This window comes from Electrona antarctica (assembly GCF_951216825.1).
Source record: "Electrona antarctica genome assembly, chromosome: 3".
NCBI lineage: Eukaryota > Metazoa > Chordata > Actinopteri > Myctophiformes > Myctophidae > Electrona > Electrona antarctica.
The window spans coordinates 23,526,320-23,538,422 of NC_136808.1; positions in this window are offsets into that span (position 1 = coordinate 23,526,320).

Consider the following 12,103-nt stretch of genomic DNA (forward strand, 5'->3'; position numbering starts at 1 on the left):
TATTTTTTAGTCCACACATGTGGCAATGACCTGACATTAACCACTATTTTTCATGCCTCCGCCACTGATAGATAGTCGTGATAGTCGTTCCTATATGCGTGTCCGTCCGTCCGTCCGTCCATCTGTCCATCCATATGTCTCAACTTTGTGAACGCGATACCGATATCTCAGGAGTGCCTTGGGGGGGAATTTCATGGCATTTGGCGCGAACGTGGTCTTGGATGAACTGAGTATAGTGGTCTAGGTCACTGTGACCTCATGTCCGTCCTAAACTCGTGAACGTGATCAAATCGGGAACACCTTGAGGGAATCATCATGACATTTAGTACAAACGTCCACTTAAGCTGGAAAAAAAACATTAATTAAATTCCTTTAAAGTCTCAAAAGTCAGACACAAATGTAAAATGGTAACCGATTGGTGGAGGCATACTGTACATCTGCAATGCTACAATAAATTGTTGCATGATGGTGTCGCATAGTGAGAATAGCTGATCGACAAGTTCACAGCGTGTCACAGACACTTTGAAGCTTGTAGATCAAATTCTGTAGCAATTTCTGAAAACTTTCTGAAGACTTTTTTCCTTTATAAAAAAAAATCAAGACACCATTACAGTTGGCGTGCTCTGAATAGTGGGGGGGAGGGGTGAAACAAATAATGAGCAATTTAAAAAAAAAGAAATCATGCTTTTTTGTTGTAGGCCTATGTCGTTTGTCATGGTTTTCGCCGATTAGCAGAAATTACCCATCAAGACAATAGGGCCATTTAATTTCTGTGGGGCGCAGGCTCTCGGTAATATCAGCAATGGATTCCCCACCCCTCACATGGTAAAAAAATGAGGTTTTGGTTGCTAACCTCCAAAGCTGAATATTTCAGTGCTTGATTTAATAATGACATGCCCATGGTTTAAAGCTGCAAACCGCAACTTTCTTTATATGGATAAAACATAATTTTGACCAATTTGTAATTTTGTACGATAGCGTATATGTTAATACAATATAACAAATACAAATGTGGTGGTTGTATAATTGGTCTGCCTTCTCTTCTGCTCAGACACTGAGCCCCTGTGGTTAGTTAGTTACTAGTTACTTTGTAGATTTTGATTATTATTAACCACTTCAGCCCTATATGCATTACGGCCATCTATAAAATAGCCGATCTGCAAGCTCACAATGTGTCACATTGCGACACATTGCCCTTGTGTAGATTGTGTAGATTGGCTATTTTCAAAAGATTTTTAATACATTTTGAACTTGTGACATGGGACATTCTGCATAATGCAGAACTTTTGGTACATTTGGTACTTCAAGTACATTTCGATGCCAATACTTTTGTACTTTTACTACTCAAGTACATTTTCAATTCCAGAATTTTACTTATTGCTTATATATTACTATATTTACTATATATTTACTTATTGCATTTCTATATTGCAGTATAGATACTTTTTTTTAAGTAAAACATGCAAGTACTATTTCCACCACTGGGTAGGACCAACAGTCAACATTTCGCCACTCACCAGTGGACCTAGGTGTGAAACTTTGCAGGAATACCAGAAAAAGCTACGGATTGCAGCTTTAATATAGTCTTTTTTGACAAAAACAGCAGCAGGGATTTACAAAGAAAGCATGCAGCATCCACACACACACATTCAGTCAGTCGAAGCCGTCGATGAATACATGCTGGATTTTGAGAGTAATTACCGGCATGCACTATTGTGTTTGTGTCTCCGACATCATTTCCATTTCAATGTATGTCTCATCAAAAAAAAAAAAAAGAAGAAAAATAATAATGCCCACAGTGAATTGATCTCAATGTGTTGCTGTGAGTGAAGGGAATATTTACCAAGGGAGATCAAAGTTATTCATGAAAAATAGCCGTGATTATACTAATTATTTTGAACTAATGTACAAAGTTTCACTGTATATACGGCAGAAATAATCTGCCCTTCACTGTGTTTGCAGAGCGAGCGTTGCAATATAATTCTATTATTCTAAGAGATTTATTTGTTTTTGAATGTCAGCTCATCTTTCTTAATCTTTGTTGAAAGATTAGATATTTGAACAATCTTAAAGGCTTCTTGTAAACAATACAAGCTCTTGATCTTGTCAATTACTGACTGTCTGAGGATCCGCAGTCACAAAATGCACTCAGATGCACCCATGTGTACCGTGCTTCATCATAGACCGGCAGCCGGGGGCTATATATATATACATACACTGTATATATATACCAGTTAGACCCCAGAAGGCCAGAAGCGACCTCGCCCCAAAGGGCACGTGCACGCATCCACCTGGGTGACAGCAGACTGCTGGGCGAGCGCTGGCGCTTTGGAATGTTGATTTGACCCCCGTCAGATCAACATATCTGCCTGGGTGACAGCAGACTGCTGGGCCGCGCGAGCGCTGGCGCTATGCCCCCTGCCTATGGCGCTATGCCCCCTGCCTATAGGCCCTATAGGCAGGGGGCATGGGGAGCTCACACTGTATTGTAGCGTGTGTGTGTGTGTGTGTGTGTGTGTGTGTGTGTGTGTGTGTGTGTGTGTGTGTGTGTGTGTGTGTGTGTGTGTGTGTGTGTGTGTGTGTGTGTGTGTGTGTGTGTGTGTGTGTGTGTGTGTGTGTGCGCGCAGGCGCGCGCCGTGTTGCATTCTAAATAATTAGTAACTGTCCAGCCTGATCGTGGCATGCACTGTCTGCAGCTCATTGTTATGCTGGTCATTGTGTGGTAAAAATAAAAATAAATCTGCCTCAAAACCTTAAATCTGCCTCAAAACCCTCAAATGCACCTTCCCACGACTGTCCCGCGAATTGTGAATTAATTGGCCCGGTACCGAATTGAATGACATTTTTTTAGGCTAAAATGTCATCAAATGGTGGTCTGTGCATGGATCAAATGGCAACTAAGTAATGGGCCTTGAAAGGAAAAGGGTTGAAAATCACTGGCCTAGTGTATGAAATATAAAATGGTTGCAAAAAAGACCTACAGGACAAGGGGTAGATTTTGTTTTTGTAAAGGTGGTTTTAGGTCATTGAATATGCCAAAAGAGAATACACCTTTATCTAGTTAATATGTGCAACTTGTAGTCCAATTTGCATGACGGTTAGACATCAATGTCTTCCCCGTCAAAACATTTGACTTGGAGTTGCTTTGTTTTTTCATTGTTGCAGAATATGCAGACAGATCTCACTTGACATTTGCAAAACATTGTGCGAGCCAGGCTGGCTGATGTGCAACTTTTACCTGGGGTTTGCTGCACATGCACAACACACATGCACTATCTTCATGATATAGTATATGGTGGTACATGTCCGAGTAGGCTGATGCCCGGTCTAGTAAACATATATCAGGCATCAATCTAACCCCCCAAACCTGACGTCTCAGTGCCTAAAGTCCTAAGGGAGGACCAAGAACATTGTAGGGCCTATACTCTTAATGATTATTTCTCAGTTGTGGGGACATTTGGAACAAGGTGGTTCGGAGCATCTGGTTAGGATGCCTCGCGGGTGTCTCCCTAGGGAGGTCCTCGAGGCACGTCCCACTGGGAGGAGACCCCCGGGGCAGACCAAGGTGCAGTTGGAGGAATCACATTGACTCACTGGCCTTGGAACACCTCGGGATCCCCCAGGAGGAAGTTACTAATGTTGCTCTGGAGAGGGAAGTCTGGTGGAGCTCTCTGGTGGAGCTGATGCCCCCGCGACCCGACTACGGATAAGCGGTTGAAAATGGATGGATGGATGGATGGATGGATGGATGGATGGATGGATGGATGGATGGATGGATGGAAGTATAGCAATGCACACATGCATGATGCACGTACACAAATCAGAGGTGAGAAATAGAACCATCTCATCCAACAACGCAATGTGTACATCTATATTTTGCAAAGCGGATGTTTGACAATGCTTTGAGTTATGACTTTCACAAACTTAATACCACCTGATAGTTTTGTAAAAATACAGCAGTGGGACACTTTTCTCTCCCCTGGCAATTCTAAATTATAGTACTATTTTTTTTTAGGAAACAATGCGAGCGTGGCAGGTCAAACGGACTCATTTGTAGTCTGCTGTGTGGAGACGCGAGTCTGACAGAGGTTGCCTAACTAAACAGTAAATCAAATTATCGCCTCCACTTTTGTCACGTTATGGAAGCGTCCCTCGGGTGACAACCTTGCACTTGTTGTTCCCCGCTGATATGAGGCAGAATTTTTGAAGGCAGGCCGGTCGGCTCTGGATGCATGTTGTGGAAACTGTAATTACTGTTGCCCGGGCAGAGATGCCCTCAATTACACCCAGACTTTTGGTGAATACAAATTAAGAGACACTTGTGAATTCCGTCTCCAATGTACTTTTGGCGTGATATTATGTCTGGCTCTGCAAGCTGGATATGACTTAAATCCCATATTTATCCTTTTGCTAGGGGAAAGAATGCATGCATCGTGTTACACAAGTCCAAGGTTCTGTATTGTTGCATAGCATTATTTAATAGCAGTAAGTAAGTAAGTAAGTAAGTAAGTAAGTAAGTAAGTAAGTAAGAAAATAGGAAAAATAATACAAAATAAAACAATGAAAACAAGAAATAATCAAGACTCAAATAGTAGCAGCAATATCCAGAATAGTCTTCCTGTATCCAGATGTCTTTTCATATATCTATATAATGTTCAAAACTTCAAAGTTTGTTATGCTACCTACATTAACCAGGTATACCGTACCGTACACTCATTACAATAAAAACATAGTGATATGCTACTTGAGCATTTTCACCCCCCATCAAACAATCCTATGAGAATCCACTCAGAGGCCCATTTCTCTTTGTTAAACATAATTATTCATCAATTATGACTGAACTTATTCAAGCGAGATAACCTTTACTGTATAACTTTTTTAATGAACTTCCATCAAACAGTACGTGTTTCTTTCCAAATGTGTATGCTTTGATCATCTGAGGTTTATAAAGAAAATAATAATAAAGAAAAATAGTTGTTTCATGAGCAATCACTGTTAGTAGAACAACAATACAAACGATGGGTTAAGGTGCAGCTACACAGTGGAAACCTATAGTAATACCATACTAGTATACCAATCGGTGTGTGTGTGTGTGTGTGTGTGTGTGTGTGTGTGTGTGTGTGTGTGTGTGTGTGTGTGTGTGTGCAACAACAAGTGTAACAAATGGACATGTATGGGTCTATTTGGAACAATGATGATGAATAAAAGGGAAACGTTGACAATGTTTACCTAAAGCTATTGTTCTGATGTGAAATCATACCTTTGGGCTGTGGCTAAATATAGGCACGCCATGGGTTTACAGTGCTTAAACTGCATGGTACAACAAGCTTATTTGACTTGAATTTGAAGTTTTGTATTATAATTTGTTTTAGTATGAATTTGTCATTCATTCATTCATTCATTCATTCATTCATTCATTCCATTGTTTATTGTACACTAATTCTGGCGGGAGCTGTTTTGACAATAACTTTAAAGTTAACTTTTTTTCCCCCCATGTATGATATAAAAACGGTGACATATTGCTAAACAAATTAGATAGAATCTTTTCAGAATTCATAGCATAGCACAGTGTCTAGTGTTGTAACTTGTAAGTCCTACAAATTGTTTAGGGAAAGTAAAACGTTCAACGGCAGAACTACCAAGGTCCAATGTCCAAACTACAAAACAAACTACAAAATCAACCTACCGGTGGTAGTAGGGTTCTCATGCTCCTTTAAATGAAATGTCATATGATTAGAGATTGCCTATCCTTCATTTTGGGGAAAAACTGATTAGAAGAAAAAAAAATAGATAGCCATGTGCATGTAAATGTGCAAACTGCACGCTCAAGAGGCATGTCCGTCTCGCACTCGGAGCGGGCGGCGGAGGAGACGAGAGGTGGTGTTTGTGATTTGTTATTCGCCAACACTGTGGTGTTCATCATGCACCGTGGAGTGTATAATTGACCCACTCCCGCAATTAGCATTAATTAGCACCTCGGTTGGCGAATAGCACAGCTAGCGTGACGGACCCCATGAACGTCCCGCCACTTACACTCTACACCCCCGCCCCCACCTGCCCAGCACCCCCCCCCCCCCCCCCCCCCCTAACTCACAGCCAAGTAACAGTCTGCTGGGACGCAAGCTGGCTCGTCGTGGCCCCGCCGATCACCTGACTGCGAGAGGTGGAGGGGGCATGGGGCGAGAGAGGCTGCATACCCCTGCTGAACAGCAACCAACACTGAATTCTTAAGCAGATCACGGTGATTAAAAAACAAAGACAGCAACTAAAAGGGAAAACCATAGCTGTGTGTTAACTGAAACTATAATATAGACAGACAAACTAGAAAAAAGTGCCCCTCGGGGGCACAGGTCTCTACCAGGGCAGGTCAGGTTGTGGCCTCCTGGTGGCGCTGTAATAGGCCAATGTGAAAAGGGTGCCATTTGTTCTTACGCCTTTGATGGCAATTGGATGATTTGAGGCATTTTTTCCAAAAAATGTGTTTTGCAAAAATCCACCTGTTGGTGGCACTATAACAGGCCAATGTGAAAAGGGTGGGATATATTCCTCAGCCTAGTAGAACAGTGCGTGAAAGATTTCACATAAATTGCACGCTGCGTTCATGATTTGAGGCTTTTTGTTCAAAACGGGCCAATCCTGCAAACTTTGAAAGCCAATGTTAGCCAATTAGGATGGAATGTGAAATATCGGACAGATCCGTCTTGAGGCTTGAGCACATGACAATAGAGATACTGTGTAATGATTTTTGGGTTTTTGGACAAAATCCTGGAGGAGTAATGTGTTTTACAAAAGTCGGCCTCCTGGTGGCACTATAACAGGCCGTTCTGGAAAATCTGGGGCAGAGGTTCATTGTTGGCATCAAGTGTGTGCAAAGTTTGGCATCGACCGGGTTAACGGTGCCGGAGATTAGTTGTACACAGACGGACGGACGCACTGACGGATGGAGTGCAAAACATAATCTCTCCCCAAGCCTTCGGCCTGGTGGAGAAAATTAAAGAGATTAGAGCGGTGCGCGTGTGGCCTCTACAGCGGTGCCCATTGGGCACTGGCGTACTTGGAACGATGCAAGTTGGAAATGAATGCTGTGTCCCTTTTATGCTCATATGGAGTTCTTTGTCAGGCATGCCCAAATATGGAGTCTATGCAGACATCAGAATGTCAGAACAGGCCAGCTCCATATATGGACACTGGGCATGGGCCCTGTCCAGAGCCCGGGCAGAGGCATTTTTGGGGCGGTTCTGGACAACCGTGGGTCTGACCGACTCGACACGGGCACTGCACCCCCGTTGCGACCGCATGGCCTTGCTGACGTCAACCGTAGGCAGGGTTTGAACCCACAACCGTAGGCAGGGTTTGCCGCATGAAAGGCATATGCTATAACGACTACACTAGGGCGGCCCAATTTCATGTAGAATCATCTTAGGTTTTTTGTTCCTATTCTTTCAGACTATCTTAGCTTCTATTGCATAAATCAATGTTTTTACTATACACTGTAATTAAGCAGCAAGATGAAAAACTAAATAAAAAGTAAAACTGATGAATATTTCAAAACCATAATAACTGGGGTCTCATTTTGGCTCTGAGCCATTTTAATCTGTTATATTATTACGTTTATTTCTTCTACACAGGGGAGTGCACAGATAGACACAAGGTCGTGCTAGCTAGAGCACCTGCCCTTTTGCCCTCTGGACAGCAATGTGCCCTTTTGAAAGTTAGTTTTTTGTACAGTTTGTTCATTTTATGGTTTGTTTTGTACAGTGTACAGTATGTACACTCTACACATATACAGTATGGTGACATCGACCAATTCTCGATTCAAAATAATTATTCATGGCCCAAAATCGCATACACAATTAAGGCACTTGGCAGTTCCACGCACCTCAGGTGCCCTTTCTTCCACATGAGCACCTGCCCCTCCAAATGTGTTTGTAGTGACTGTACTGGCCAATCACAGAGTGTCCTTTCCGGGACTTTCACATAACAGCATTTAACATCAGATCTATGTTATGTAATGCGAATTAAATAAAAGCCTGGGTACCATGTTATGCTGTCATGTGATGATGATGTCATCTGTTTAGCACAGTGGTTTTCAAACCTTTTCACATCAAGGCCCATTATTTCAGCATTTGCGTGCGTGCGTGCGTGCGTGCGTGCGTGCGTGCGTGCGTGCGTGCGTGCGTGCGTGCGTGCGTGCGTGCGTGCGTGAATGTGTAATAACTAATAACAGATTGACATTTGGCCGCAACAAATATAGCTTAAGTATAGCGACAAGCTTAGCATATGCTATGGGGACTGCTGGGACGACGGGCCAGTGACCCCATGGCCAGTCATTATAAGATATAAGTAGGCTATAGGAAAATGAGGCTATGGATTTAGTCCGGGCATGTCCATTAATGCCATGTAACTAGTAGCCTCTAAGATGCAGTTGAGTAGAAGTATGAATTAACAACAAATGAAAAGTAAAGCAAGCACTTTAATGGTACTTAATTAGGCTACAGTACTTGAGTAAATGTACTATACCTTCCAGCACTGCTGCCTCTGCATGCTTGTACCCACTCTGCCTCTGCATGCTGTACCCACTGCTGCCTCTGCATGCTGTACCCACTGCTGCCTCTGCATGCTTGTACCCACTCTGCCTCTGCATGCTGTACCCACTCTGCCTCTGCATGCTGTACCCACTGCTGCCTCTGCATGCTGTACCCACTCTGCCTCTGCATGCTGTACCCACTGCTGCCTCTGCATGCTGTACCCACTGCTGCCTCTGCATGCTTGTACCCACTCTGCCTCTGCATGCTGTACCCACTCTGCCTCTGCATGCTTGTACCCACTCTGCCTCTGCATGCTGTACCCACTCTGCCTCTGCATGCTTGTACCCACTCTGCCTCTGCATGCTGTACCCACTCTGCCTCTGCATGCTGTACCCACTGCTGCCTCTGCATGCTGTACCCACTCTGCCTCTGCATGCTGTACCCACTCTGCCTCTGCATGCTGTACCCACTCTGCCTCTGCATGCTTGTACCCACTCTGCCTCTGCATGCTGTACCCACTCTGCCTCTGCATGCTTGTACCCACTCTGCCTCTGCATGCTGTACCCACTCTGCCTCTGCATGCTGTACCCACTCTGCCTCTGCATGCTGTACCCACTCTGCCTCTGCATGCTGTACCCACTCTGCCTCTGCATGCTGTACCCACTCTGCCTCTGCATGCTGTACCCACTCTGCCTCTGCATGCTGTACCCACTCTGCCTCTGCATGCTGTACCCACTCTGCCTCTGCATGCTGTACCCACTGCTGCCTCTGCATGCTGTACCCACTCTGCCTCTGCATGCTGTACCCACTCTGCCTCTGCATGCTGTACCCACTCTGCCTCTGCATGCTGTACCCACTCTGCCTCTGCATGCTGTACCCACTCTGCCTCTGCATGCTGTACCCACTGCTGCCTCTGCATGCTGTACCCACTGCTGCCTCTGCATGCTGTACCCACTCTGCCTCTGCATGCTGTACCCACTCTGCCTCTGCATGCTGTACCCACTCTGCCTCTGCATGCTGTACCCACTCTGCCTCTGCATGCTGTACCCACTCTGCCTCTGCATGCTGTACCCACTGCTGCCTCTGCATGCTGTACCCACTGCTGCCTCTGCATGCTGTACCCACTCTGCCTCTGCATGCTGTACCCACTCTGCCTCTGCATGCTGTACCCACTCTGCCTCTGCATGCTGTACCCACTCTGCCTCTGCATGCTGTATCCACTGCTGCCTCTGCATGCTGTACCCACTGCTGCCTCTGCATGCTGTACCCACTGCTGCCTCTGCATGCTGTACCCACTCTGCCTCTGCATGCTGTACCCACTCTGCCTCTGCATGCTGTACCCACTGCTGCCTCTGCATGCTGTACCCACTCTGCCTCTGCATGCTGTACCCACTCTGCCTCTGCATGCTGTACCCACTCTGCCTCTGCATGCTGTACCCACTGCTGCCTCTGCATGCTGTACCCACTGCTGCCTCTGCATGCTGTACCCACTCTGCCTCTGCATGCTGTACCCACTCTGCCTCTGCATGCTGTACCCACTCTGCCTCTGCATGCTGTACCCACTGCTGCCTCTGCATGCTGTACCCACTGCTGCCTCTGCATGCTGTACCCACTGCTGCCTCTGCATGCTGTACCCACTCTGCCTCTGCATGCTGTACCCACTGCTGCCTCTGCATGCTGTACCCACTGCTGCCTCTGCATGCTTGTACCCACTCGCATCATCATACTTCCTCTCCTTCACACCATTTTCAGTAGCAAGACATAACATAATACTTCTGCGCAGTATCACTGTCTCTTGTCTCGTCAGCCATGATGGAAACAACAGGTATTTTCCTCACTTATTTCAGGGCTTCAGTCTGCAACCACCTGTATCAGGATGTAGCATGCCCAACAAATACAATAGCAGTATGATTCAGGTTTACCATGAATGCGTGTGTGCGTGTGTGCGTGCGTGCGTGCGTGCGTGCGTGCCTGCGTGCCTGCGTGCGTGCGTGCGTGCGTGCGTGAGAACTCTCACATATACAGTAGCATGGACATTACAAAGTATGGATGACGATGATGCATGGTTAAAAGAATGACCTATGCTCCCCAGATACAGAGAATATCTATATAGAGCGTCACAGTCCCACCCCAGGGCCCAGGAAATGATTCCCTGTTCATTTTCCTCATAGACATTTCAAAAAGTATTTATTTAAAGACCTTCTAAGCCTCGTACAAAGCCAACTCTTGTCGTGACAAATCATGACAACAAACACAAAAAAACTGCAGTTTTTTTTGTTGTTTTTCTTCTTTGTAATTATTTGTTTGGTCCAAAATATTGTGTATGTTGTCATGAGTTGTCACAACTCGAGTTGGCTTTGTCCGCGGCGTAACCGGCTTTAAATAAATACTTTTTGAAATGTCTATGGGAAAAATGCATTGGGAATCATTTCCTGGGCCTGGCGTCGTCATGAAAGGGGGCGGGACTGCGACGCTCTATGGTCTCCAGGTATTTTCAAACAATACATATACAAATCATTGTAAAGCCTTAAATCTTTGCATCAAGTACAAAACGTGAATGCAATCAAATGCATTTTGAAACATACCAAAAGTCCCCGATTCCAGTCCACGTGCAGACAGCTTACATGTACGTTATACTGTAGCACTACACCACACAATACACCACAACTCATCAGTGAAATGTGCTAGAAGGGAAGTCATTTGTTTTCACTCATAGGAACTTGATATACTAAATTTAATAAAATATATTACCATCGACACTACGTTGGGTCTCCAAAGCCGTAACAGACAATGATACACAATAGATTCATAATTCCATTTCAGATCAGCATCTACTAGGAATACTGTACAAAATATATTCTTATTTTTTAATATTTATATCCCTCCATTGTAGCCAATTTAAACTAATGCTATGTTAATTGAATTGCTATCACTGCTGAATCTAACCGTGCATAGATATACACATTAATTTGCCACTTACTTCAGGGTGAATTTAATAAAAGGCTACTACTTTCCTCCGCACCTGCAGCTCCTGTGTGCGTGCGTGCGTGCGTGCGTGCGTGCGTGCGTGCGTGCGTGCGTGCGTGTATTCTCCATAGAAAGTGGAGTGGTTTGTGTATTGCAGCTGACTCGACCAGGATGGTGGCAGCCTAGGAGGCTCAATGAACATATGAGGAGGCCCAAATATGTACATACTGTACATATTTGTAAATATATTATTTTTTAAAGATTTTCTTCACATTTTAAGACAACCGAACAAACAAATCTAAGAAATCCCATGAATAAAATAAATAATACAAATTAAGAAGTAGTGAAAATAGACGATCTGCTTGTAGATCTGCTATTTTCACTAGTTTGGTTCCTGGGCATAATGTCTATTAATCTCTCTTTTTGGGTCAGGGGCAAAGAAGTGTGGGAACCACTGCTGTAGGCCATACATACAAACCATGGCACAGGAGAGTGCTAAACAATGCTGCAAGTTAAATTAACTGAATAAATGAATAGATTACAGTAGAAATGCTGAATTGTTTGGCCCTCTCACTGTGCACATTTTTTACATTTGGTAAATTTACACA